The following is a 27647-nucleotide window of genomic DNA, read 5'->3' as shown; positions in this document are numbered from 1 at the left end:
CCTTCTAAAAAGGTGGCCGCCTAGGGGTTTCCGTAGTGGCGCAGTGGTTGAGAGTCCGCCTGCCGATGCAGGGAACACGGGTTCTTGCCCAGGTCTGGGAGGATCCCACATGCCGCGGAGCGGCTGGGCCCGTGAGCCATGGCCACTGAGCCTGCACGTCCGGAGCCTGTGCCCCGCAACGGGAGAGGCCACAACAGTGAGAGGCCCGTGTACCGCAAAAAAAAAAAAAAAAAATACAAGGGATCGGGAATCAGAATGGCTTCGAATTTCTCAACCCTGCAAGCTAGAAGACATAATGAAGCAAAGTCATCTAAATTCTGAAGGAAAAGTATTTCCAATTTAGAATAATCAGCAAAACTATTGTAGTAGAAAGATATTTTCTGCCATTCATTACCAAAAATATTTTACCCTTCACTATCCCTGTCTCAAGGGATTTTTTACATGAATAAGAGTAAATCAAGAAAGAGATGGCATATAGGAAAAAGGGGATCCAACACAAGAAAGAAACTAACAAAATCCCCAAGAGGTCAGTGGAGGGAAATCTCTGGATGACATCTGTGCATCAAGAACAAGAATCCATAATTTTGTGACCCTTTCTAGCAACCTCAAACTATCACCAACAACACTCACCAAGACGATGCCTTTTTCTTTTCTTCAGAGACAGACAGAGGAGAGAGGGGAGAGAGGAAAGGGTGGGGTAGAGAAGTGGGGGGAGAGAAGAGATGGAAGGAAACAGCTCACATTTTTAAAGTTTTACATGATCCTATACTCTCCTTTTTTTAATTGAAGTACAGCTGACTTACAGTGTTGTGTTAATTTCTGCTATACAACAAAGTGATTCAATTATATATATATACATTCTTTTTTGTATTCTTTTCCATTATGGTTTATCACAGGATATTGATTGAATACAGTTCCCTATGCTATATAATAGGACCTTGTTGTTTATCCAGTCTATATATAATAGTTTGCATCTGCTAACCCCAAACTCCCACTCCATCCCTCCCCCACCCCCTTGGCAACCACAGGTCTGTTCTCTGTCTGTGAGTCTGTTTGTTTCATATATAAGTTCATTTGTGTCATATTTTAGATTCCCCATATAAGTGATATTATATGGTATTTGTCTTTCTCTTTCTTACTTCACTTAGTATGATAATCTCTAAGTCCATCCATGTTGCTGCAAATGGCATTATTTCGTTCCTTTTTATTGCTCCACTGTGTGTGTGTGCGTGTGCGTGTGCGTGTGTGTATATTTTCTTTACCCACTCATCTGTCGATGGACACTTGGGTTGTTTCCATGTCTTGGCTATTGTGAATAGTGCTGCTATGAACATAGGGGTGCACGTATTTTTTTGAATTATAGTTTTATCCAGATATCTGCCCAGGAGTGGGATTGCTGGATCACATGGCAACTCTATTTTTAGTTTTTTAAGGCACCTCCATACTATTTTCCATAGTGGCTGCATCAACTTACATTCCCACCAACAGTGTAGGAGGGTTCCCTTTTCTCCACACCCTCTCCAGCATTTGTTATTTGCAGACTTTTTAACGATGGCCATTCTGACCGGTGTGAGGTGGTACCTCACTGTAGTTTTGATTTGCATTTCTCTAATAATTAGCGATGTTGAGCATCTTTTCATGTGCCTGCAGGCAGGCCATCTGTATGTTTTCTTTGGAGAAATGTCTATTTAGGTCTTTTGCCCATTTTTCAATTGGGTTGTTTGTTTGCTGTTGAGTTGTATGAGATGTTTGTACATTTTGGAAATTAAGCCCTTGTCGGTCGCATCATTTGCAAATATTTTCTCCCATTCTGTAAGTTATCTTTTCATGTTATTTGTGGTTTCCTTTGCTGTACAAAAGCTTGTAAGTTTGTTTACGTCCCGTTTATTTTTGCTTTTATTTATACTGCCTTGGGAGACTGACCTAAGAAAACATCGGTACAATTTATGACATGATCCTATGCCCCTTTAAACACATTCTCCCTTGTAGAGGAGTTAGTGAGACCTGTGCTGGGTCTTGAGACATTCTGGGTGGTTGATCAACATGAATATAGTCAGTCTAGCAGTATACGGTTTCCCAAAGCATGGGCCATACGTTATTCATGGTTTACAAAAATTATTTTAGAGGATTTGTGGACATGACATAAAATAACACTAAATCAATCAGATAAAGATTATGATAAGGAAGAATTATCAGTTTGGTATCTTTAATACCTCTATAACACTTCTTAATCTCCCTTTTTAATTAAAAAATATAGTTTTCAAACTCAAAGCCACTACAGACCCTAATATTTAACTACAAATTAATACTGTTTTTATTTTATTAAAATAGCAGCAAAGGAATGTAGTACTATATGTGATTCCTATTCTGCTGGCAGCTTCTTCTGGATTCTTTTTTTTTACATCTTTATTGGAGTATAATTGCTTTACAACAGTGTGCTAGTTTCTGCTTTATAACAAAGTGAATCAGTTATACATATACATATGTTCCCATCTCTCTTCCCTCTTCCGTCTCCCTCCCTCCCACTCTCCCTATGGATTCATTTTGACTGTGTATATTGGACGTGCTTATAACATAGTTCCCTCCATTTTTGTGCAAAAGAAGTCAACACAAGAGAGTGAGTCACAACCATCCACCCTTGATACATCACTACATTTCCAGCAAAGAAGCTTGCACCTGCTTTGCTCCTGCAATTTAGGATGAGGCTATCACCTAGCCTTTATCTCTATAACTCAACAGCCTCAAACTACTTCACTTTTTTTAAAGTTCCAGAGAATCCCCTGGCAGTCAGTCCAGTGGTTAGGACTCCGCAGTGGGCACAAGTTGGATCCCTGGTAGGGGAACTAAGATCCTGCAAACCTCAGCATGGCCAAAAAAAAAAAACAAAACAGTGAGCTATTTAAGAGAAAATATTAAATAAGCACTACTATAGGTGGTTCTCTGTTCTAGTAAAAGTTAGGAAGATGATACTTGAATGACTGAAGTGAAAAACTAGTCTAGCAGAGACAATACATTCTTTAAATTAATGACCTTGTACTCTGCCATTACTTATCTATCAGGCTTTTAAGCAAGTCTGATCAATAAAACCCTAGTAATCAAATCTAGAGTGTTTCTCAGCCTAATGCTCCTTCTCCCTTCCTCCTAAAGAAACTTTGATTATACTGCACTTCCAGGGGTTTCTTCTGTCTCCAACTGTATCTCCTCTACCTTGTTTATTGGCTTCTAGTCTTCCTCCTGCTCCAACCATGGATGTACCTCAAGGCTTCTATGTTGCTATACTTTCTTAGTATTCCACAGCCTTTCCAACCTGCCTACATACATTGCCTCCATCAATGAAAAGTGTGGTGGACAACTCTATGCTGTCTCCCAATCCCACACTCCTCTTTTGAGAACATCCTTCCTTCACCCATAGGAATAAGCCCTGAGCAGTGATGTTTACATTTTTATATTCATGATCCTGCCCCTTTAGAACCCACTACAACTGAATGGAGCAAGGATCCAAGCTGGGAACTTGATCTGAAATTGAGAGAATATATAAACTCAGAAGGTATAAGAATGTTGGTCCATGGATGTCCAAAGCAGTAAAAGCAAGTTTGCTGTTAAGACAGCAATATTCTCCAAACTGACCTATAGATTCAATACAAGCCCTAACAGAATAGGCTTCTTTACCAGCTTCTTTGTAGAAACTGACAAGCTAAAATGCATATGGACATTGACCCTAAAATGCATATGGAAACTCAAGGGAGCCAAAACAGCCAAAATAATCTTGAAAAAGAACAAAATTCGAGGACTCATACTTCCCAATTTCAAAACTTATTACACAAAGCTACAGTAATCAAAACAGTGTGGTACGGGCATAAGGACAGACATATAGATCAGTAGAACTGAACTGAGAAGGGTGCCAAACAATTCAGATATCCACATGCAAAAGAATGAAGCTGTACCCCTACTTAAGAACATATACAAAAATTAACCCAATGGATGAAGACCTAAATAATGTAAGAGCTAAAACCATAAAACTATAAAACACTTAAAAGAAAACAAAGGAGTAAATCTTGATGACCTTGAATTTGGCAGTGGTTTTTAAGATATAACACTAAAAGCACAAGCAACAAAAGAAAAACAGATAGGGACTTCCCTGGTGGTCCAGTGGATAAGACTCCCTGCTCCTGGTGCAGGGGTCCCAGGTTCAATCCCTGGTCAGGGAACTAGATCACACATGCATGCTGCAACTAAAACCCAGCACAGCCAAATAAATAAGTAAACAAAATATTTTTTAAAAAAAAGGTAAATTGGACTTCAACAAACTTAAAAACTTTTCTGCTTCGAAGAACACTATAAAGAAAGTAAAAAGACAACCCAAAGAATGAGGAAAAAATATTTGCAAATCACGTATCTGGTAAGCGACCTGCATTTAGAATACAAATATTCTATAGACTACAGAATAAAGAATTCTTAGAACTCAATAATAAAAAAAACCCACAATTTAAAAACAGGCAAAGGATCAGCACATTTTTCCAAAAAAGATATAAGAAACAGCCAAGAAGAACATGAAAAGGTGCAACATCACTAATCATTAAGGAAATGAAAATCAAAAACACAATGAGACAGCACTTCACATGGCTATTATCAAAAAGAAAGAAAGAAAAAGAGAGGGAGGGAGGCATTGGCAAGGATATAGAAAAACTGGAACTCTTGTGCATTGCTGATGGGAATGTAAAATGGTGTAGCTGCTACAGAAAACAGTATGGCAGTTCCTCAAATAATTAAAATTAGAATTACTATTGAATATATGATCCAGCAAGTCCACATCTGGATGTAGACCCAGAAGAATTGAAAGCAGGAACTCAAAATATTTGCACACCCACATTCACAGTATTATTCACAACAGCCAAAAGGTGGACGCAAGCCAAGTGTCCACTGACCAATGAACTGATAACAAAATATGCTATATACATACAAGGAAGTATCATTCAGCCTTAAAAAGCAAGGAGATTCTGGACGTCCCTGGTGGCACAGTGGTTATGAATCCATCTGCCAATGCGGGGACACAGCTTCGAGTCCTGGTCCGGGAAGATCCCACATGCTGCAGAGCAACTAAGCCCATGTGCCACCATTACTGAAGCCCACACGCCTAGAGCCGGTGCTCCACAACAAGAGAAGCCACCACAATGAGAAGCCCACGTGCAGCAACGAAGAGCAGCCCCCGTTCGCCGCAACTAGAGAAAGCCCACGTGCAGCAATGAAGACCCAACGTAACCAAAAATTAATTAAAAAAAAAAAAGACTAGCCAGATTAAAAAAAAAAAAAGGCAAGGAGATTCTGATATATGCTACAACTTGGATGAACCTTGAGGACATTATGCTAAGTGAACCAAGCCAGTGATAAACGGACAAATATTTTATGATTCCACTTACATGACGTACCTAGAGTAGTCAAATTCATAAAGAAAGAAAGTAGGATTTAAAACAAAGAAAGAAAGTAGGATGGTAGTTGGCAGGAACAGGAGGGGAGAGTGGGGTGGGGAGTTTAAGGGTACAGAGTTTCAGTATGGGATGATGAAAAAGTTCTGGAGATGGATGGTAGTGATGGGTGCAACATATTGTAAATGTACTTAATGCCACTGAACTATGCGGTAATTTATATTATGTGTATGGTACATGGTGGTAAATTTGTTATGTATATTTTACCACAATAAATTTTTTAAAAAGAATGTTTATAGTTGCCTAAACCTACCATGTCATTAAAAAAAAAAGATAGCATGTTGATCATTACTAGTCAAAACACCATTAAAGTCAACGATACTAAATTTGGAGGCACTGGGAAAGCCCATGCATCTCCATAGACCTTGTGGCTTCATCTTAAAAATAAGGTACGAAGGACTAAATCAGACCTACTTCTAGCTTGCAGTCTCAGGACCCCCGTGAACTCCAAATGTTATATAAAAAAAAAAAAATCCTCCCTGGAATTCCCTGGGAGTCCAGTGGTTAAGACACTGTGCTTCCACTGCAGGGGGCCCAGGTTCAATCCCTGGCAGGGGAACTAAGATCCCGCAAGCCGCACTGTGCAGCCAAAAAAAAAACTCTGGTTATTTCTATTTCAATATTTCCAAATAAAACCTAATAAATTATTCTTTAACCTTTCAAAAGTCTGCCCAGAACAACAAAAATCATCAGGCTTCTCTCTCTCCTGCAGACTGGAATTATAGGACTTAGACTTGCAGGTTATTAGAACCTTAGGACATCAGAATGTTCATAGCAGCATTACTCCTAATAGCCAAAAGGACATCAGAATGTTCATAGCAGCATTACTCCTAATAGTCAAAAGGTAGAAACAGCCCAAATGCCCACCAACTGATGAATGAATAACTAAAATGTGGTATAATCTTCCCTAGGTATCTGCAAGGGATTGGTTTCAGGACCCCCTGCAGGTAACAAAGTCCAAGGATGCTCAAGCACCTTATATAAAATGGCATAGTATTTACATATAATCTACACACATCCTTCCATACACTTTAAATCATCTCTAGATTCTTTACAATACCTAATACAATGTAAATGCTACGTAAATAGTTGCCGATAGGTGACAAATTCAAGTTTTGCTTTTTGGAACTTTCTGGTAGTGCCTTCAGGTAAACAGCATTTCCCAGGGAAGCTCTTCAGAGTAAGGAGCCCCAAACATGACTTCATATCTCACTGGCCTCCAGTGAGTGACTCTGACCAAATCATTATGTCCAAATGGTTGGCCTTTACTGATTGACTGAAGCTAATCAGTCTCTCCACTAGAGCTAAAGATGGGGTCAATCTCATTAAAATGGCTCAAATGAATGGCTAGGTAATAAGGATAAGGGCTGACAGTTCCTCAGAGAAAAATATGGGATACAGTTACAATGAAAGGGGGAAACAGAAACAAACAACAGGTGTTCACTTCACTGGTTAACAGGTGTTCACTGGTTTACAGGTGACAATCAGCAAGATCAAGGGATTAAAGGAAGGAGCTTAGAGAAATCCTTAAATTGACCTACTGTACATACTCTTAAAGGTACAATCAAAACTCAGGTGATACATTTAAATTTAAGCTTCTCAGATATTGCCACTGTTTATAAAATACACACACGTGACCAATCAGGCAAGCAACATGGGTCTTCTTAAGCCCTTGTAGCTCTGTTCAGCAAATCTCAAGGGAAGATACTTGAGCATGCAGGGGACAAGATACCAGACATTTTCTTGTTCAGTGGCTTCTCTGGAACACATCTATCTCTAGGACCAGGAAAATAAAATTTCCAGAAAGTGAAATATGAGAAAATACAAAAGGAACAGACTGGGCTTCCCTGGTGGCGCAGTGGTTGAGAGTCCGCCTGCCGATGCAGGGGACACGGGTTCTTGCCCCGGTCCGGGAGGATCCTACATGCCACGGAGCGGCTGGGCCCGTGAGCCATGGCCGCTGAGCCTGCGCGTCCGGAGCCTGTGCTCCGCAACGGGAGAGGCCACAACAGTGAGAGGCCCGTGTACCGCAAAAAAAAAAAAGGAAAAGACTTGACAGATAAAGAAAAACAAAACCCAGCATCTTTTAGGCATCTACTATGAGCTACGCAACACCCTGAGCAGACAGGTGTTTATATGCTATTTCATTTAATCCACATAACCTCAAGTTACCTGCCTCCTCTGCAAAATATGGAGTTGGAAGAGATGACCTATAATGATCCTTCTAGCTCTAACACATTATGATGATTCTAGTGCCATGAAAATCTAACATATGTTAAACTTTTCTGATATAGAATATCCTTCCCTAGCTTTCCAAACAGACTATACTTCAACTTTCTCTTAATGATTTATAAGTTACTATGAGTAACTTCTGGCTATCTACAGAATATAAATATAGTAGATTTTCCTAAGAAAACAATTTTACTCAGACTTGAGTGACGGAGGTTAATAACGTAACTAATATTTTAAAATATTTTTATAATACACCTGTTTTGAAGTAAAATTCAAAAACCAAAGATTTAAGATAAAACATGACTTCAAAGAACTTTCAGGTTTAAAGAGTAGGCATTTAATCTAATTTTAGTGGTAGTTTGATGGAAAAGTTTCAAAACAATAATGATAATGAATGTAACAGACAACAGAGTTCTATGTCTCCTTTCTATTCTTCAGGTATTTCTTACACTCTGGTTGCCAGTGCCACTTCTGACTTGATAGTATTTACACCTCTATGGACTCCCCTACTCCTCAGCATTTGCTATTGACAACCCGATATGAGAGAGAGAGATAATCAAGCCTATGTATTAAGGAGCACAACAGAAGAGAAAGAACCTAGCCTACTAGGCTAGAAAGGGCCTAGCCTACTGAGTAATGAAAAGGCTTCAGGACAGGCTTATGTGCATGGTCAAAGCTACATTCCAGAAGATTAAGGCTACCAAAAATCCAACATTCCTGTAAGCAAGGTCCTCCTACACACTTGGTCTACAAAACTGTACAGACTCTTACGGTAAAATTTTTTAACATCCAAATTATAAATTCTTAAACTCCATGAGAACAGTGACTCAGCTTTGATAACCTCTGTATACTTAACTCCTAGAAGAGTACTTGTTGAACGACTAAATAAACTGAGCTTGCACTTTGAAGTCAAAGAGACCTGTTGATGAGTAACCTTTTTGGCTGTGTGAACTTCGGCAAAAAACATCTAAGCCTAATTTCTTCATCTGTAAAGTAAGCACAACTATATTTTAAGAGGTGGCTATGAGTAGTAAATGTAACACTACAAACTATGAAAAATTCACTGTCTGGTACACAGTGGTCACTTAATCCATGACAGCTATTACCACACGATAGCTATATTACTATTTTCGGTAATAATAGTGCTTATCCACACAACAAAGTAACCTAGATATGATCCTTGATTCCTTTAGTATTTTCCTCGCCCACCACATTTAATCATCCATCATGTACTGTCAGACCCTCCAAAATCCAACTACTTTAACCCAACCCAACCAATCTAACCTAAAGCACCATTTTCTCTTGCCTAGATTACACCAGGAGTCACAATGTCCACTCCCAAAGCCTCTAAATCTATTCTCTACTGAAAAACCTTAAAACACAAATCTGGTCACACTACTGCTCTGCTAAAATCCTTATTTTAAGTGTGACTGGTTCCCTATCACACTCAAAATAAAACCCGAATTCTTTAACTATGACCTACAAGGCCTTACATGACGACCTGGCCTCTATCTTCCTTCTTCACCTTATCTCCTACCCTTCTCTCTCTTGTTCACTTTATTTCTATCATACTGGCCTTCTCGTTGCTAGTCACTTCTCGTCAATCATGTTTCCACACAAATGTCACTCCTCAAAGGGGACCACCTTGACCATCCTGTTTCAAGTGTATCCTGCCCCTCCCCATCATTCTTCTCTCTTTACCCAGCTTTGTTGTTTTCATAATACTTTATTACCATCTAATTAATACTTTGAAATTACATTAGATATCTGCCTAGCCAATGATTGTCTGCCTACCCTACTAGATAGTATGCTCCAAGAAGCTAAGTTCAGTTCATCCTAAAAACCCCATCACCTCTAACAGTGTCTAGCATACAACTGGCCATTAAAGACACATCCTGAATGAGTAACAAATGCTGGCACCTGGGGCCAATGGGTGCTGAGTTCTAACAGAAATCATCAGTGCATTTATGAACCACACTATGCTGAGGGGCTACACCCTAGGACTAGAACACTGACAATTGTGGAATTCTGCAACTGTAGAATCGACACAGTGTAACTGCTGGCTGGCAGTCAGCTAAATTCATTACAGCAGCTCCATCAGAGAAATCCCAGACAAAAACCAGCTGATTAGAGCCAGCTGAAGCCATTATGTAATTCTACTATGCTTGAGTTATTTCCAAAGTTTGATTTACTAGTATTGTTTGGCATTTTTCTTCATAGTTGTTTTATTTTAAAAATAAAACCAAGCACCATTCTTGTTCACCTGCTCTGTCACACTAAACTGTAAATGTGTTCCACCTACACACACATCCATTTGTCCTAAATATACACTACTGAAAATAAAACGTCGTTTTAAACCACAGTGCCCCTGCTAAAGAAATGTAGAAGTGTGTTTTTAAACATGCCTAAGAGCATGTAGAATGCAAAAGAATGTGTAGAAAGAGGATTTCAGATGGAAGGAGGGGATTGCTCAGCTTAAAGGAAATACAATAATTAACAAATATTTGGAGTACATGTCTCAAAACAAGAATGCTTTCTTAAGCATAACCAAATTATAGTTTAGATTCTTGGATGTTAATCTAAAATATTCCTCATATACATAAGTTGTCAACCATGAAACCGATCAGCAAAATTAAAGAGGAAAACAAACTTAAAATTTTGTTAGTTTTCAGCAATTTCAGAAAGTGCAAAAGCTAAAATCTGAGAAAACTGCTACATTTTCACATCAGGTTTGCAAATGATTCTAGAATCAGACAGTAGTCACCATTTTCTCTGTATTTGCTATGGGCCAAATACCATAGGCCATAATGTTGTAGCCCTAAAACTAATTCTCCATCTTAGTAAATGATGAAGCCGATTTCTCAATGAATAAAAAACAAGTGACTGTTGAATGTCAACAAGTTTTACATGCCACACCTAATTAGATGATTAAAATGATAAAGTTCTCAAACTCTTTTTTAAATAATTGAACTATAGGAATGTTTAAGAAAAACTCAGCTTTTACAGCAAATTCATATTTCTTAAAATCAAGAACACACTCCTGGGGGTTTCCATGAACAATATGCACCAGGACAGCCAAGCAGGAAGCTCTGAAGAAAGAGAACAAACAGAATTTTCATCTTACACTTTCAAGAAATAAGTTTATCTTTTTGAAAGTCTAAACACTGGTAAAGCAAGGTACAAATCCTCCTCATAATACTGCACTTTTGTCATCAGGCAACAAATCAAATGGGCAGTAAGAGCACAGTACCTACCACTCAACTCCCAGGCATTAACAGAGAAGTCACAAACATTCTCTCAGCTAAGGCAAAAAGCTTTACTGTATTTCCAAAGTCTGCAGAGTTCTGAGCACTCTTTCCACAATTCTCATGCCCCAATCTACACAAAACACTGAGAAACTGGTTATAGCAGGAAGGGACACTCTTGGATATGCAAACAAAGTAAGAGAGTAGTAAATATAAGGGCCATACTATGTTTGTGAAAACTGACAAGAATTTCAGAGAAATCAAGTTATTTCCTAGTACAATTCCTAACAAGTGATAGTACAAAGGACACTTGAATAGTTTATTCTAAACTCAAAATCAAGAATACCAGGTCATGATAAAGGCATTTTAAATGCAACACATTCATTTCAGCCTTCTCACCCTGTGACCCAGCTCTAGCAATAATTTCAATGAACTGCTGCATTCAGAGGCATTTCTAAAAATGAATAAATAGCACCAGATTAATAAAATAGTAATTATTAAGAGATTCATTATGCTGGGAGAGTCTTGTTTTTTGCTCTTTTACTTTACCAGACGCTATAAAAAACATTTTGAAAGCAAGACTGTTTCAGGTGCAAGATTATTAGGGAGCAGCACATGTACAAAGTACTATTAAAGAGCCTCAGGACAAGTCAAATCTGATAAGACCACAATTATGAAAATACCAGTACTTAGGGTATAATTTTTTTAAGCGATTTGAGTCCTATGCTTAAGGCCCATCTACCACCTTAAAGCCTAATCTGAGGCATACATGTTTGACTGGAAATGTTACTCTATCAACTTCTGGAGATACCTCAGCAGAGCACTCACTCAACGTTCCTCACCCATTGTCTTGTCACAGTTACTCTCCCGAAGGGTTAGACACCTTTGGACCATGGTAAGAAAAACCAATTATAACAACCCTGATTAATTCAGGAAGCTCTTCAGGAGTTCAGTGTGCAAGAATCAAAAAGTCCTAAAACTTCTGCCTAAAAGAGTCAAGAGGCAGTTGGGCAAACTTGGGGCTAAGGTTGACTTTGTTTCACCCTCTCCCTACCTCAGCCAAGCCAAACAGCCAAATAAATTTTACTATCCCCTCCTGACTAGGGACACACACACACACACACACACACACACACACACACACACAAAATGTAAATATTTTCACACAGAGACATTCTGAATTTTCTTCAAAGTGCCTCAGCAAATCAGCATTTAAAATCAGTCTAAAAAAAGCCCTCACTTTTGAGTTTTTATTCAAATACTACTATCTTTTATTTCATTCAAAAATATTATTAAAGTGGTAGAGCAAAAAACACCTATGGCAGCTAGCACTTTGGCGTTGAATGAGATTTTAAAGAAATTCTTAATCTACCTAAACTCTAGTTTCTGAGAATGCAGCAATGCATTCTGTGGTTGAGATTGATTGCAGATAGTTTACTTCAAACAGGACAACTTAAAATTTCACAGAACTTTACAGTTTATTCCTCTCCACTATCTCATAGTGCTGTTAGAATTAAACAGACTAAAAGCAGGTATTATTCCTCTTTGTAAATAAAGAAAACGTGAAGTTCAAAAGATCTAGTGACAGTAAGGGAAGCAAAACAAACAATTCAGGTCCTCAGACTCTTAAATTACAGCTCTATTTTAACACACTGATTTAAAACACAAAAAATAATCATTTAACATTGTTACTATTACACTACTTTGAAATAATTACTGTTTATTGTTTATAAGTGATGCATCAGACCTGTATGTGGAAGAAAGGAAAATATGTTTTGTATATCATAAGCAATTTAAATTTACTTCATATTTAAGAGATTTTTATCTCATTTCTAAATAATAAATGATTTACCTTAGAGCGGTTGTATTACTAATGCATTTTCTCACATGACCTTTCTTCTTATCCACTAAATGATACAGAATAGAGAATGTATGAAATATATAATAATATATAATATATAATAATGTATGAAATATATTACACAATATATAATCTTTTATTCAGAAAGCTCTTATTCAAGACAAAAATAATGAAGTCTAAATTGCTTTTTACAGCTCTGTAGCTCAGGGGTTAGAGCACTGGTCTTGTAAATTGCCTTTAAGTTATTCTTCTTTATCTTCAATCCAAAATTTTTCTCCCCAGAGTTGGTAATAAATACAGCTTAGATAAAATAAAATCTCCATGTAATTAGAAGACTGCTGAACTACAAACCATGACTATTTCTGAAGATTAGTCAATACAAAAGAATTCCTATACATCAAAATAACCTGAGCACTGCCCTAGAGTTAAAATTCTGTTGTAATATTATCTAGCTGCTGTGAGTTTCTCCTTGGTTTGAAAGCAGAGAAAGGAGGAGGAGGAACTGGTAGCAAGAGCTTTAAAAGACTACGACTGGTATAACTGACCTGAATCCACTACAGTGTCTATAGTTTTAAATAGCCTTTGATTTACGACACCTAAACTTAAGATTTACTTGTATTTCATTCTCCTCTACTCAGCATGTTTTATAATATGTGAGAGTTAAATAACACGTGAAACACACAGTGTTGGCCTGAGACAGTAAATGTTCCCTATTATCATGATATACAACAATCAGGAACTCTCCTAGATAGCCCTTACACCTCCAGCCTGGGTTTTTCTGAGTTAAAAGCCTAAAGCTCTTAACCGCTACTGGTACTGTCTTCCAAAATTAAGTCCCAGGTTGCAAAATACAGATCAACTGTTTAGCTCTCACATTACTTGGGGGAATAACACTGGCCATATGCTATCTTGTTCATTTGATCTTTGCAAATTGTCTCGATATTCCCAGAGATCCTCTGCAGAGACTGCACGGAGTAATAATTCCAGATGCTTTACCCATTAGTCTATAACTCGGAACCTGTGAGTAACATCAGCACGCTCCTAAATTACCTACAATTAACCAATGTAACTTTTTGGAAAACACCTCTCTCTCTGCTTGGATTTATCATTTCCTCAAAAAACCTATTTTTTTCCCCATGATAGGAGAAATTAGACAAGATTTACTATCAAAGAGAAATAAATCAAATGCTATGTACAACTTACAGTGACAATGCTTAAAAGACATGTAAAATACCCTCTTTCACTGTTCTTTAAGTAAAATACAGTTAGAAGTAGCTCTATTAACTATATATGGTATACAACTTTACCTGAAGTACATGTCAATTTATATTTTAATCAATTAAAATATTCTAACTCTGTATCTTCCTGGTAAATCAGAAAATTAGAAAATAGGCTAAGAGTATAGAGTAGGAGAAATGGTAGCAATGAAATAAACTTAGTTCATTGATTTTTAATAACTCCAACAGCCATTCTGATCAGAACACTAACACTATTCCAAAGACTTGTGTCTACTCAGTTTTGATTACTTAATCGTCTAATGAATCTTTAAAAATTACAAAAGCCAACAAATCATTTCAGAAATCTTTCCACTAGGCTCACTCTTCAGAGTATTATCTATCATATAAAATTCTAAGCATCTTAAACATTCTCATAAGAACTGGCAAAATTTGCACAGAAAACTTTCCAGAGAGGGAAGTCTCCCCATTAAATGGTAAATGTTTAAGATAAAACATTAGACGGGTATCCCCAATCACTCCAAACTTTAGATTAAAGGCTTCAGTGTGAGCCCACAATTGTTTTATACAAGTGATTAAAAGTTCCTAGAACTTTATGAAACATTGATTAGTGGTGGAGAGAAACACATTTTGGAAAGAAGAATATATTTTTTTTTAATTTATTTTTGGCTGCATTAGGTCTTCATTGCTGCATGCGGGCTTTCTTTAGTTGCATTGAGCAGGGGCTACTCTTTGTTGCAGTGCACGGGCTTCTTACTGCGGTGGCTTCTCTTGTTGCGGAGCACCGGCTCTAGGCGCGCAGGCTTCAGTAGTTGTGGCACACGGACTCAGTAGTTGTGACACACGGGCTTAGTTGCTCCATGGCATGTGGGATCTTCCCGGACCAGGGCTTGAACCGGTGTCCTCTGCATTGGCAGGCAGATTCTTAACCACTGCGCCACCAGGGAAGCCCCAAGAAGAATACTTCGTAAAGTGCTATTTTAAACTAAATCCCTAAATTAAATATGTAAGATTTGAAGAAAAGTTTTCACATACAAAGTCATAACAAAGTGATTCCTTATCATCTTACAGAAAAAAAGTAATGGAAGTAATTATTTCTACTCAAGTCAAAAAAAAGTTTAGGAAGGACAACTCTTCAGAAGGGATACCTCTGAAGGCTCTATGAAAAGTACTTGGGAGAGGCAAATTTGATTAAGACTTGATCCCGGCCCTCAATAAATTTATAATTTAGATGACGAAGTAATACAGGGATGAAGTGGGGTTAATCATCTAAGGTCTGTAAGAAGGAAATGGAACTACTCTAAGTCATAAAGAAAATTATAAGGCAGACGGCATTCCCAGAAACCTAACAAAAACAGTAAGTTTGTATCACATCTAGAATTTAAATTCTAAGGTGCTGATAGGATGTATGTAGGATGAAGTCAAAACTAACTCAGAAAATCTCTCTCTCTAATCTCTCCTTAAGTAGATGGCCTATATTTAGGGTATTTACTCCATCTGTCTCTGTGTTTCTTCCTCTTTAAAATAAGGATCACAATGTACCTACATCTTCAGGCTGATGGGAAGATTAAATGAATTAAGGTAGGGCTTCCCTGGTGGCGCAGTGGTTAAGAATCTGCCTGCCAATGCAGGGGACACGGGTTCGAGCCCTGGTCTGGGAAGATCCCACACGCCACGGAGCAACTAAGCCCGTGAGCCACAACTACTGAGCCTGCGCGTCTGGAGCCTGTGCTCCATAACAGGAGAGGCCGTGACAGTGAGAGGCCCACGCACCCTGATGAAGAGTGGCCTCCGCTCGCCACAACTGGAGAAAGCCCTCGCACAGAAACAAAGACCCAACACAACCAAAAATAAATAAATACATTTATTAAAAGAAAAAGAAAAAAAAATGAATTAAGGTAAAACTCTCAAAAGAACCTGGCATATAGTAGTTAAGTCAACAAAGGTAAGCTATTATCTTTACGGACCTTTTTTTAAAAATGTATCTTTAGACACAACAATCACACTCAATTGTGAGATGGTCAAACTATAAGGCTTGGGAGAATTGAGAATGACAAAAGAATAGATTCACTTTCTTCAACTGCAATCAAAATCTCACAAGAACATAGACTCAGTATGAGGAATGGTGGCTAAAATTGCCTGCGTTATTAAAACACTTTTTTTGGCAGGGCAAAAACATAGATGAATACTCGTTTTTTGTTTGGTTGTTTTGTTTGTTTTTGCCGCACCAGGTGGCTTCCGGGATCTTAGCTCCTTGACCAAGGACTGAACACCGGGCAGTGAGAGAACAAGAGTCCGAACCACTGGATCACCAGGGAATTTCCTACTCGTATTTTAATGTATTTATAATGCGACTTCACTCTTGATTTCTCCTTTAAGCTCATCCCTTTGTTCAATCCAGCCTTGGTCCATCTGAGAGACTGGGTGATCAATTTTTCAAGATTACTCCAAGCTTCCTTTAAGGATTAAGTGTTTTGTTTTGTTTTAATTCAGTTGGTCACACAACACTGGAAAAAACCCACCCTCACACATAAAAAGTTTCTGCTGAACAGAACAAACACTTAAATAAAATGTCACCTTGTCCAAGCTAGGAAACAATAATATGTCTAGTTTGGAAATGGCTTAACTACAGTTTCCCAACCAGTTCAAAAGGGCACTCTGATGCACTGCAAGGTGGTGTGTGTGTCAATATTTTGAGTTTTCTCACCCTTCTTTCTCAATTTCTGACCACAAACTGGTAACATCATCAGATGACTGGCCAGCATACACGAACATGAAAAAAATGTGATACTCTACCCTTCTAATAGTTAGCAAGCAGGGCCGCCGGAGTTTAGAAAAGAGTCTAACTTTTTAAAAGGATAATTAATTTCAAAACAAGTTAATCAGCTAGTCCAAACAATTATGTTAAAGCAATCAGTTCCACAATGAAAGACATCTGGAGCCAATTTTATTTTTAACTCTTACTTTTTCATTATTTTCATTTTAAGTCACTTTGTCTGAACTCTTTTTTAACCCAAGTTTTACTTTTCATCTCCAAATCAGTCATTGCTTCTTCATTTAGGCAGCAACTGCTCATTTTTAAATGAAAAGAGCCATTTACAAAGTAAAACCATTAACACAAGCATGAAAATACATCAATGCACAAATAAAATATGGTTTAGGAATGATCATTTTGATGGCTGGGTAATAATGAAGTAAAAAACGCCTAGTCAGTGGAAGGGGATGGAGAGGAAATAAAAACCACGCAGAGGGGCTTCCCTGGTGGCGCAGTGGTTTAGAGTCCGCCTGCCAATGCAGGGGACACGGGTTCATGCCCCGTTCTGGAAGGATCCCACATGCCGCGGAGCGGCTGGGCCCGTGAGCCATGGCCACTGAGCCTGCGCGTCCGGAGCCTGTGCTCCGCAACGGGAGAGGCCACAGCAGTGAGAGGCCCGCGTACCGCAAAAAAAACAAAAAACAAACAAACAAAAAAAAACACGCAGACATCTCATCCTGCTAATAAGTTAATGCCTGAAAACACTGACTTAACCTTGTACCAATAATTTCTGTTCCACATAAAAGGCATCAATTTCAGTGGCAAGTCCTGCATAATTAACAAGTGACTTAAAAAACAGCATTAGCTTTCCTCAAAAATAAAGACATGAAATATAAAATAAGTGAATCCACTATTCTGCACACTAGCATCTCTCAATTGGACAGACACTGAGATTTATCCTCAAGATAGGAGGTACTCCTCCAGGTTTACAATCTTGCCAAAGCTATTTCAAGAAGTAACCATCTGATTCGGCCATTTCTCCTACAATGCATTCTGGAGTCAATGGCTTTCATACACAGAAAGATTCCCTAGTCTTCAATGATACCCCCAAAGGTAATCAATCACCTTGCTTGTTTTAAGAACTAGTAACAATTACAATAAGGTATACCTGTAAAACTGATAGTATCACTTGTTTCCCAGAAAATATTTTAAATCAACTTTTCAAGAATAATTTTCTTGAAACAAGGAAATGTGCAGAAGTTTTCTCTGTAAATTAGACCATTGAATCATTAAAGCCCTAAATTATACCCAGCTACTTTGCCACAGGAGCAAAAAAACAAAATACGAATATGTAACCTATGTAATTATACACCAAAGTCTGAATGCCTTAAGGAAAAGAACTATACGCATTTCCTACATCTTGTTATACTCCATCATCCACTATAGTACCTCGCACAAAATTAGATGCTTAAATAGCAGAATAAAATATTAATGGAGAAAAGCTATAATTACAATATTTACCCTAATTCTTTTCCATGGATATTGAATCACTATCTACCACATAAAAGTACTGATATATACAATCTAAAGAACCAGAATGCCTCTCTGTATACTGCAACCTGGCAGAGAACTGAGTGGAAAAGTATAAGGAGCACTATCATTTAACAATTTCTAAGAATCTATTTCAACTGCTAATTGCTTCGAAGAATATAAAGTTAAGAAAGACAGACCTGGCCTTCCAAGAGTTTTTAAAGTAGAAGAAAAAAAATCATTTCCCAAAGACTATGTGCTATGAGCTTTCAGGATGACAAAGAGGCCTACAACAAGATGTGACAGCTTTTTTTTGTGTGACAGCTTTTTTGTGTGTGGTGATGGGGCGGAGAGGCGTTAACTTCTTAAGAAAACTATAAGAATTTGGAGCATGGAAAGGTCACTTATAGCTCAAGTGGAGGAAGAGGTAGACACTAAAGAATGATTTCATTGTAGTATTTGAACTTGAAGGGGTAGCATTTTAATAGACGCATGTAAATGTTTTTCTTTATAAAAATGGAGCCTTATTGTACATATTTTAGTACCCTACTTTTTTCACTTACTATATCTTACCACCCAGGATTAACTGAAATCATCTTTTACAGGTTAACTGAATACATTTTAGATTAAAAGGGGATGAGGGTAGGGACTTCCCTGGCGGTCCAGTGTAAGACTCCTCGCTTCCAATGCAAGGAGCTCGGGTCTGATCCCTGGTTGGGGAGCTAAGATCCCACATGCCACGCGGCCGCCAAGAAAATTAAAGGAAAAAAAATTAAAAAAAAATTTAAAAAATTAAAAATTAAAGAAAAAAAAGTGGGGGGGAATGAGGGTACAAAGAAGGTAACTACAACAACTGTATGTACCAGCTTAACAAAAAACTTTTTTTTTCCAAAAAATGAGTCACTAATTGTGTAATTAATTTATCTCTTTCAAGAACACTGTATACAAATACATTTATAAGGAAGGAAAAAGTCCATGCGATGCAAATACAGCCAACTTCCTAACCTTCTGGTTTGATCTAATCAGCAGTGAGAAAAAAGCCTAGAGCCACTTCACATCCATTAGGACAGTTACTATCAAAAAACAGAAAATAACAAGTGTTAGCAAGGATGCAGAGAAATTGCAACTCTCATGCATTGCTGGTGGGGATATATAATGGTTCAGTTGCTGTGGAAAATAATTTGGCAGTTCCTCAAAAGGTTAAACAGAATTACCATATGATCAGCAATTCCACTCCTGGGTATATACTAAAAAGAAATAAAAGCAGAGACTCAAATAGATACTCGTAAACCACTGTTCATAGCATCAATATTCACAAAAGCCAAAAGGTGGAACCCAAGAGCCCATCAACTATTGAATGGATAAATAAAATATTTTATGTGTGCACACATGGGAGCATACACATACATACACACACACACATACATAATGGAATATTATTCAACCACAAAAAGGAATAAAATTCTCACACACAATATAATATGGACGAACCCTGAAAACACAGTAAGTGAAATAAACCAGATACAAAATTATAAATATTGTGTGATTCCCCTTATATGAGATACTTGGACTAGGCAAATTCACAGAGAGAAAGTAGAACAGAGTTTACCAGAGGGTGGAGGTAGGGAGGAATGAGGAGTTATTCTATAATTGTTACAGGGTTCTTCTGTTTGGGATGATGAAAAAGTTCTGGAAAAAGATTAGTGGTCATGGTTGCACAACACTATGAATGCACTTAATGCCACTGAGTAATACACTTAAATATGGTTAAAATGGTATATTTTATATTTTGTATAAGTTACCACCACCACCACCCCCAAAAAAACCCGAAAGGGTCCATTTTGCATTGTCAGACAGCTAGATAAATACTAGTCGTAAAGGACATATCTATTCTCACATTCACACTTCTCTAATTCCAGTCCAGACTAAGATCAAGGAAGGCAGAAGAGTATCATTTATCCCCTCATTCTCTCTGGCTGAAACTTTCCTCCACATATAAAGCCTGTGAATGCAGAAGAAAATAGCCAGTATGGCAAGAGTGGCTTGAACCAATGAGTGAGCTGCCAAAGCAGGCAAATGTCCTCAAGGAGCTGGCAGTGAGAACCCAGAGCACTCTATTGATAAAGCAAAACAGACACGGTAATTCCTCCGACAGATGTCTAAGTTACAAAGTTCTGAGTATGAGTTTAATAAGTAGTATACCCTTTTAATTGTAAGCATTTGTGTGGTGGGCAGTAGGAAGGAACTAAATCCACAGGTGATTAACCTGTGAATCTCTACTCATGCAATTAATGTTTATTACATAATCAAGAGAAAGTTTTAAGAACTAGAGATTTATAAATAAGACATGGCTCAGCTCTAAGGAGCTTAAGTTTAGCCAGAGATGTAAGACATCTATACAAAAAATTCAATTCAATAAACATCATTTAGCACCTTACATTCAACAAATTGAACTGAAATCAGGGGGGCCAGCCACTGCTAAACTCTGAGTATTCAAAGATGATTAAGATACAGTCCTCCGAGAAAAGATGAGAGGTAAACAAACACTTTAATAAAATATCAATACGTCACAATAAATACATATAAAGTCTACAGTGCATGGTACCGAAAAGTACATACAGAAACCCTGTTAAGTTTAAATAAAAGGTCTTATTATAAAACCTAATATTAAATGTGGTAATTTAGATTCAATACTTTCACCAAAGCACACAGGCCTGGTCCCTCAGCCTCTCAAATTTTTTCACAAATATCAATAAAGAAGGACTTGCACATTGACTAGAAAGCATTAATTTGAGTTGATAACCTAATGGGATGATAAGCTCACAAATGACTATATGATAAAGACCATAAGAAAAATAAATGCAAGGGTTTTAAGGTGGGGTTCAAAGAAGGAAACAATGAGTGAGAAGAAGAGAAAAAGATCGGGAAATGATATTTAGAAGATGGTGTTCAAAATGACTCTTAAAAGAGGAACAGATAAAAGTGAGGAAATCCTGTGAATCTCTCCTCATTAGATAAGGTCGCTGAAGGCAGGAACTTACCTAATTCACCCTCCACCACACTAGCCTTCTGCACCTACTTAGGTGCTAAAAAAAAATGGCTTCTGAATTCCACTGAAGATAGTAAGAGGAATCCACATTAGCAAGACATAGAAGCAAGAACTGTATGCTTAGTCTGAAAAGCAATGGAGACTCTTGGACAATTTGCCAAAGGAAGTAAGGCCAGCACATCTACGCCTGAATATTCTTGTATCATCACAAAACAGGAAACATAAGAACCCCATAACATATTTCCCTCCATGAAAAAGAGCTGGGTATCTGGGAAACAAAGGGGAAAGCAGAATTACTCTGCACACCATAACTTTCTGTATTCTTTGAATTTTGTAGCATGTGACTGTACTACCTATACAAAAAATTAATGAAACTCAATTTTTAAGATTCTACACATTTAAAAAGTGAATTTGGCAATAATGTGAAAAGTGTACTGGCATGGGAAGAAATAAGAAAAAGAAGTTCAATTCAGAAGTTCTAACAACAGTCAAGGCAAATACAGCGTAAAAGCCTGAACTAATCTGGAGGAAGTAGAAAACAGGTGAAAGAAGCTCAAAAATATAGTTGTAAGTGTAATCTGAGAGTGACTGAATGGTTTGGAGGGACATAAGGGCCCACACCACGAATAGAATTTAACTTTATTATATGTATTTTTCTACTATAAGCCAATATATTCAGAGAATATGAAGAGTATAAAGAGGAACATTATCCGTATTTCTACTGTTTAACAACCATTGTTAACATCTACATGTGTTTTCTTCCTATGGGTAGGTTTTGAGTTTTTTTAAAAAGCTTGAGATATAATTTACATACCATACACCTCACCCATTTAAAGTGTACAATTCAATGGCTTTTATTATACTCACAGAGTTGTGCACTCACCTCCACAATCAATTTTAGAAAATTTTCAATACTTCAAAAAAGAAACCCCTGTCACAGTCACTCCCCATTGCCTACTCCCTCCAGCCACTGGCAACCACTAATCTACTTTCTCTGCAGATTTGCCTACTCTGGACACTTCATATAAAAGGAATCATACAATATGTGGTCTTTTCTGACTAGCTTCTTTCATTTAATATAATGTTTGCAAGGTTTATACATGTTGGAGAATGTACCAGTACATCATTCCTTTTTATTACTGAGTAATATTCCACTGTACTGTTTCGTTTTTTAACACAACTGTAATCATTTGGATATAGCATTTCCCGTGTCATAAATGCTTCATATACGCCACAGTTAATGAAAAGCATAGGGCCCCATAAGTGGCTGTACCACAGTTTACTTAATCATTTTATCATTGTTGTACATTTGAACTTTTTCTAGTTTTTTCCTACTGTAAACAAACTTTCTTAAATGCAAATGGGAGTTCCTTTCTGAATGATCTATCTGGATCCAGGGAAATGCCTCTCCCAAAAACTCTGAGCTTCCTAATGAGATTTGCCACACAGAACAAGAATCATGTTCTAAGGAAAACTCAGTATTCCATCTACCCCAAACCTAGGTAAAGGACAGATGTTAAAAGCTATCTGAGATTGAAAAGTATGCCTCCATAAAACCCAGATTAAGAATGTCATAACTTTAAAGACCTATTATCAAAGTTAAAACATTAACTACCCTGATTCTTCCATCAGAAATGTTTATGGGTGGAGAAAGGTAAATACTTTGTCCAAATATGATGCCTAGAAAGAAGTAGCTTCAAAGAAATCAGACTACTTTTGCCTTCCCTAGCAGGCTGGAAGAAAATAAATAGGAGACAACATCTTGACTACAACAGTAAAGATGTACTTACTCTTGCTACTGGATCATAGTAAGTGAAACCCAACAGGTAGAAAGATGTCATCGGTATAGTCTACAAGGGTCCTCAGAAGCAATTAGACATATTTGGTTCCCTAAAACACTGTCATTGCCTGCAGCTTCCCATTCATTAACCAAAAATGTAAACAGTTTCTAAATCACAAAGGTTTTGATTCCAAACTAGTTTTAGGGTTGTTAATCCCCACCCAGTAAAATCCCTTAGAATCTGATCTAAAAATAAAACTCTGTGTCAAGTGTTCCTCAAGAAAAACTATGTACACTGATTGGAATGTGAAGCAATTAACACACTTCTTGAGTGATTTGCCAAAGAGACTTGAGATAGCCTGGGCCAAAACCAGTAACAAAGGAACAACACCCATTTGACATTTTCCTTGGTTAAACTGACATTCTAGGAGTAGTTTTAGAAGAAAAGCTAACAGATCTGAAGTTAACTATTAAAATCATTGCGAGCTACACAAGTATTCTGGGAGAAAAGGAGGAACAGAATGACTCAACCACCATAAAATTAAAGATGAAAATTTTGATATGTAATTAAGGAATTTTTACTCACAACTTTAAGGCAATACCCAGACATTACTATCCTGAGGATTACAGGCAAGGCAGTTAAGCCCTATACCAGAAATACTAAGTGAATTATAACACAAATATCTAGTATCACATTTTCAACCTGGTCAGTTTAGCAAATAAGCATTCTTATACATCCATACACATACATAAATATAAACACACTCTCACACACACCCCCCAACCTAAATCCTAAACAACTTTATCCTAAATGAACCCAAGTGTTCTTTGGATTTCCCAATTAATTTAGCCAAGGTGAGCAATTTTCCGACTACAGACATTTGTTATGGAGAACTGACTTCCATGACACGCACAATTTAAAAAACAGAAGACCTTTTAATAAGTCAAAGCTCGATTTTGTGGTTTCATTAACCCCCATCCCGCTGTGACATTACTCCACTGCCTTTCAAAGACAATATTTAAAATTCTCTTCTGCAAGTCAACATTAAGGCATGCTGTTTGGCTAACAAGCTCCTCCCAAGATCAGGATTATTATATATGGCCTACTATGTTAACATGCAAACAAAAGCACTCTCCCATGTAACATTTTTCTACTTTAAGCAATAGGTTATTAACAAAGTTTTACTTGGAATTAAAATGTGATAGAATCATGCACCTACTACTAACAGGCTATTTGAAATAGTAATTTCAAGTTATTAATTATATTTTCCATTTAATAAATAATCTGGTGCTTCTGAAAGTCAAATTCAACTTCCAAGAAGTTGTTTCATCTTCAGAGCAAACTCCTACTTTGGATTTCACAGACGGCATGTTTTAAACTAAAAGCAACCAGTCTCAAAGCAGTTATAATACAATACTTAATGTTTAACCTTTCTCCATTTCATCTTTTAGATACTTTTCATCATAAGTGACCAGCTTAACCTGCTTCTCACTGTTTTCTTCTGCTAAACCAAATCCCACAAAATATGTTCTAATGTATTTCACTCAAGCCTTCTATTTTGAAGGCATGCACATCTTTTAAACTATTTGACAAGAGTTTAACAAGACTAAGCAGTTCCACTACAACTTACGATCACAAACACCGCATACCTAAAAGATAAGCTTTTACAACAGAAAGAGTAACAGGTTAATTTTCCCAAGTATCCAGTGTTCAACTGGGTCAAACTGTCTCTGTTGCATTTTCAACAGCTTATCCCTTGAAGTGATAAGGGTGAAAACAAGCCAAAAGGTTCTCCAGTGGTATATAATCATCACAACCCAAGAAAGATTTAGGAACTGCTAGATTAAGTCCGTTAATACCATAATAATCACTTTAGCATAAACGTTAATCAAAATACAGATCTTTGGGGAAAATTATGTTCACAGAGCTAAAGACTTTATAACAGAATTGGAATCCACGGAATCAATCCAAAGAAACAGTTTACTATATAAAACATTTACTTAACTAAAAATATACTCACTTGCATTCTACAATTTTTCAGATGTTTCATATAATCTGCCAATTTCTAAATGACTGGGGAGCATGGTTTACATTGTCAACAGCCACTGAAAATGCAGTATTAGTAGAGTGTACTACATTTATAAAATCAACATTTTTGTTAGCAAGTGTAACTTTAGAAGAAACGTTTGCAAGAATCCCTAGGAATATGAGTTCAGTTCGTTCACCACAATGCAAGTACAAAACATTTGACATAAAGCCCGTATCAAAATGTTCTTAACTGGGTTTAACAAAGTCAATCTGTGCAATTACTATCAGCTTTAACATCAACAGGAGGAGGAAATAAAGTTATCAGCAAGAAAAGAGAATTAGCAACACTCGTTTAAAATAATCCCAATTAAATCAACTAGTTCACTATCTTCAACAAAGATCCTTCACAAGCTAGCCAACTTTTGTTTCAGACCCTAATCTCCCACCACTTCCTTCCTGCACCCCAGACTGCTTGCTGCTCCCCAAACTCCTGCACGTCTCCGTGCCTCTGAACCAGCTGTTCCCTCAACTTAGCATGCTCTCCCCTCCTCCTCACCTGATGAGCACTTACTCATCAGCCCAAACCTCAGCACAAAAGTCCCCTCCAGTCTACAAGCTTCCTCAACTCCCCCAGGCAAAACTAGTTGTTCCAAATTCCCAAGACACTTGGTAAATCCATCCTAATCACAGCGCACAGTGTTCATGCCTCGGGAGCTCACAGAGGGCAGACTCCCTCCAGCCCGGGGAGGACGAATCAGGCAGAAATGATGAACGTGCGCTGAATCCATTCCCTACTTAGACTGGGTGATCCTCTAGAACCCGGCCACATCTCGAGGAGACACAGGAGACCCTATCATTCTTCCCACCAGAGAGTGAATACCAGGGGGGCACACCCAGAGCCCTTGAAAGAGAACAATGAATGAACAGAGCCGCCTCGCCTCTCCTGATGTCCAAACTCCTCTCTCTGGGCATCGACTAGCTCTGCAGAGCCTCTGCAGCTGCAGAACTGAAGCGTCCTGGAGGCTCTCACTTCACACACAAGAGCCCTGGATCTTCATTCCAAAGGCATCCTGGGGCCAATCGTCAGTATAAGCACCACAAACGTCTCATTAGGTACCCGCAGAGTCCTGAGACCCAAGGGGAGGCCCCTATGTCTTTGTGGTGGGGCATCGACCCATTTCCTCCTCCCGTCCCTGACTGCTCTCATCTTCCGGAAAAGGGTGTCACTTGAGAGAAGATGCAAGCCCGGGTCCCCCACTCCGCGGCCAAAAAAACATTAACCCATCTGAGTGACAACACTCAGATCCGAGACAGCTCTGGGCGGTTTTTCCCGTGGCCAAAATATAAGGAATGTACACCAGATACAGGGGTAGTGCCGGCACGTTTCCCCAAAACACTAGGAAACCTGAGTGGAGATGTGGGAACTCGGCTCGCCGGCCATGACACCGGGCCCCAGGCCCCCGCCCGCCCAGCGCCACCCGGGGTGACAGCGGCCTGGCCCGGGCCCTCCGCCCGGCAGCCGCGGGGCCGCTCCGTCAGCGCCGCCTTGGCCGGGCCTCCGGGGAACCCGGCCCTCTCAGCCCCGCCGCCGCCCGTCTCCCCCGGCATCCCGGGCCCGGCCCTGCAGCCTACCTGAGGGAGCCCGGCCGCCTCTGTGTCCAGTCGTCCGGCAGTGGCGTCTGGTCCGCTCCTCCTCCCCACGGCGGGCGAGGGAGCGGGAGGCGGTCACATTCGGCGCGTCCCCAGCCCAGGGGACGGGGCCCCGGGCAGCCCTCGCATCGTCGCTCTCGCACTCCGCACCTCAGGGCACACACCCCAAAGCCCGGCCAGCTGGCCCTCTTCGGGGCCCAAGAAGAGCGGCAGGGAAGCCTTCGCTTCTCACGCTCTTTCTCGTCTTACTCCTGCCATCTAAGATGGCGGCCCCAGCGCCCGCACTGAAGACGCCTTCGGGCGGCCCCGGCAAGCGAGCCCTCCACTCGGTGCTCCTCCTCCCGACCTGCGACGCCACCAGCTCTCTGCTTCTGCGTGAGCTCGCCTGGCGGCGGACTTCAAATTTGGCTCGGATATCCATCGCTCTGGCCTGAACTCAGGCCCCGCCTCCCAGGGGGCGTGGCTTTGCCATCTCCCTGGTCGCCATTTCGGAGCCGTGAAGGCAGTAGGGCGGGTCCTCCCTGGCCCCGGGTTGGCAATCGGGAAGGGCCAGGATTCGGCTGCCCTGAAGGAGCCTGAGAATTGGCGGGGGGAGGAAGGCCAGCTTGCCGGCATCGCGAGGCCCAGAGATAACCAGACGTGCCCGAGGACGCATAGCATAGAGGACCGTGTCCACCTTTGGCCCGTCCTCCCTGGAATCGGACACATCAAGTGGCAAATCGCAACCCATCATGCGGGAAAGTCCCTAAACTTTTCTGAGTCTCAGTTTCCTCACCTGTAAATTGAGGGTTCCTTTCC

At 39.1% G+C, this 27647-nt stretch overlaps 1 protein-coding gene and 1 non-coding gene across 3 annotated transcripts in view; one reads left to right on the top strand and one right to left on the bottom strand.

Moving 5' to 3' along the window:
* Positions 1-27186, bottom strand: part of RAF1 (Raf-1 proto-oncogene, serine/threonine kinase) — a 79846-nt gene extending 52660 nt beyond the window's left edge. Inside the window, exon 1 of one of the 2 annotated variants that reach the window (XM_060308092.2) lies at positions 26832-27186. The gene's annotated coding sequence lies outside the window, so the exon portion shown is untranslated. The remainder of the gene's footprint in view (positions 1-26831) is intronic. The other variant, XM_030840916.3, reaches the window with a different exon arrangement.
* On the top strand, positions 4136-4208 carry TRNAQ-CUG (transfer RNA glutamine (anticodon CUG)). Its single transcript has one exon. It is a non-coding gene; the product is annotated as a tRNA-Gln (tRNA).
* Positions 27187-27647: the final 461 nt, after the last annotated feature.

The sequence above is a fragment of the Globicephala melas genome, chromosome 11 (assembly GCF_963455315.2).
Source record: "Globicephala melas chromosome 11, mGloMel1.2, whole genome shotgun sequence".
In the NCBI taxonomy this organism is placed as follows: domain Eukaryota; kingdom Metazoa; phylum Chordata; class Mammalia; order Artiodactyla; family Delphinidae; genus Globicephala; species Globicephala melas.
Note: the sequence above shows the minus strand (reverse complement) of the source record. Positions and strands in the feature narration are given on the sequence as shown.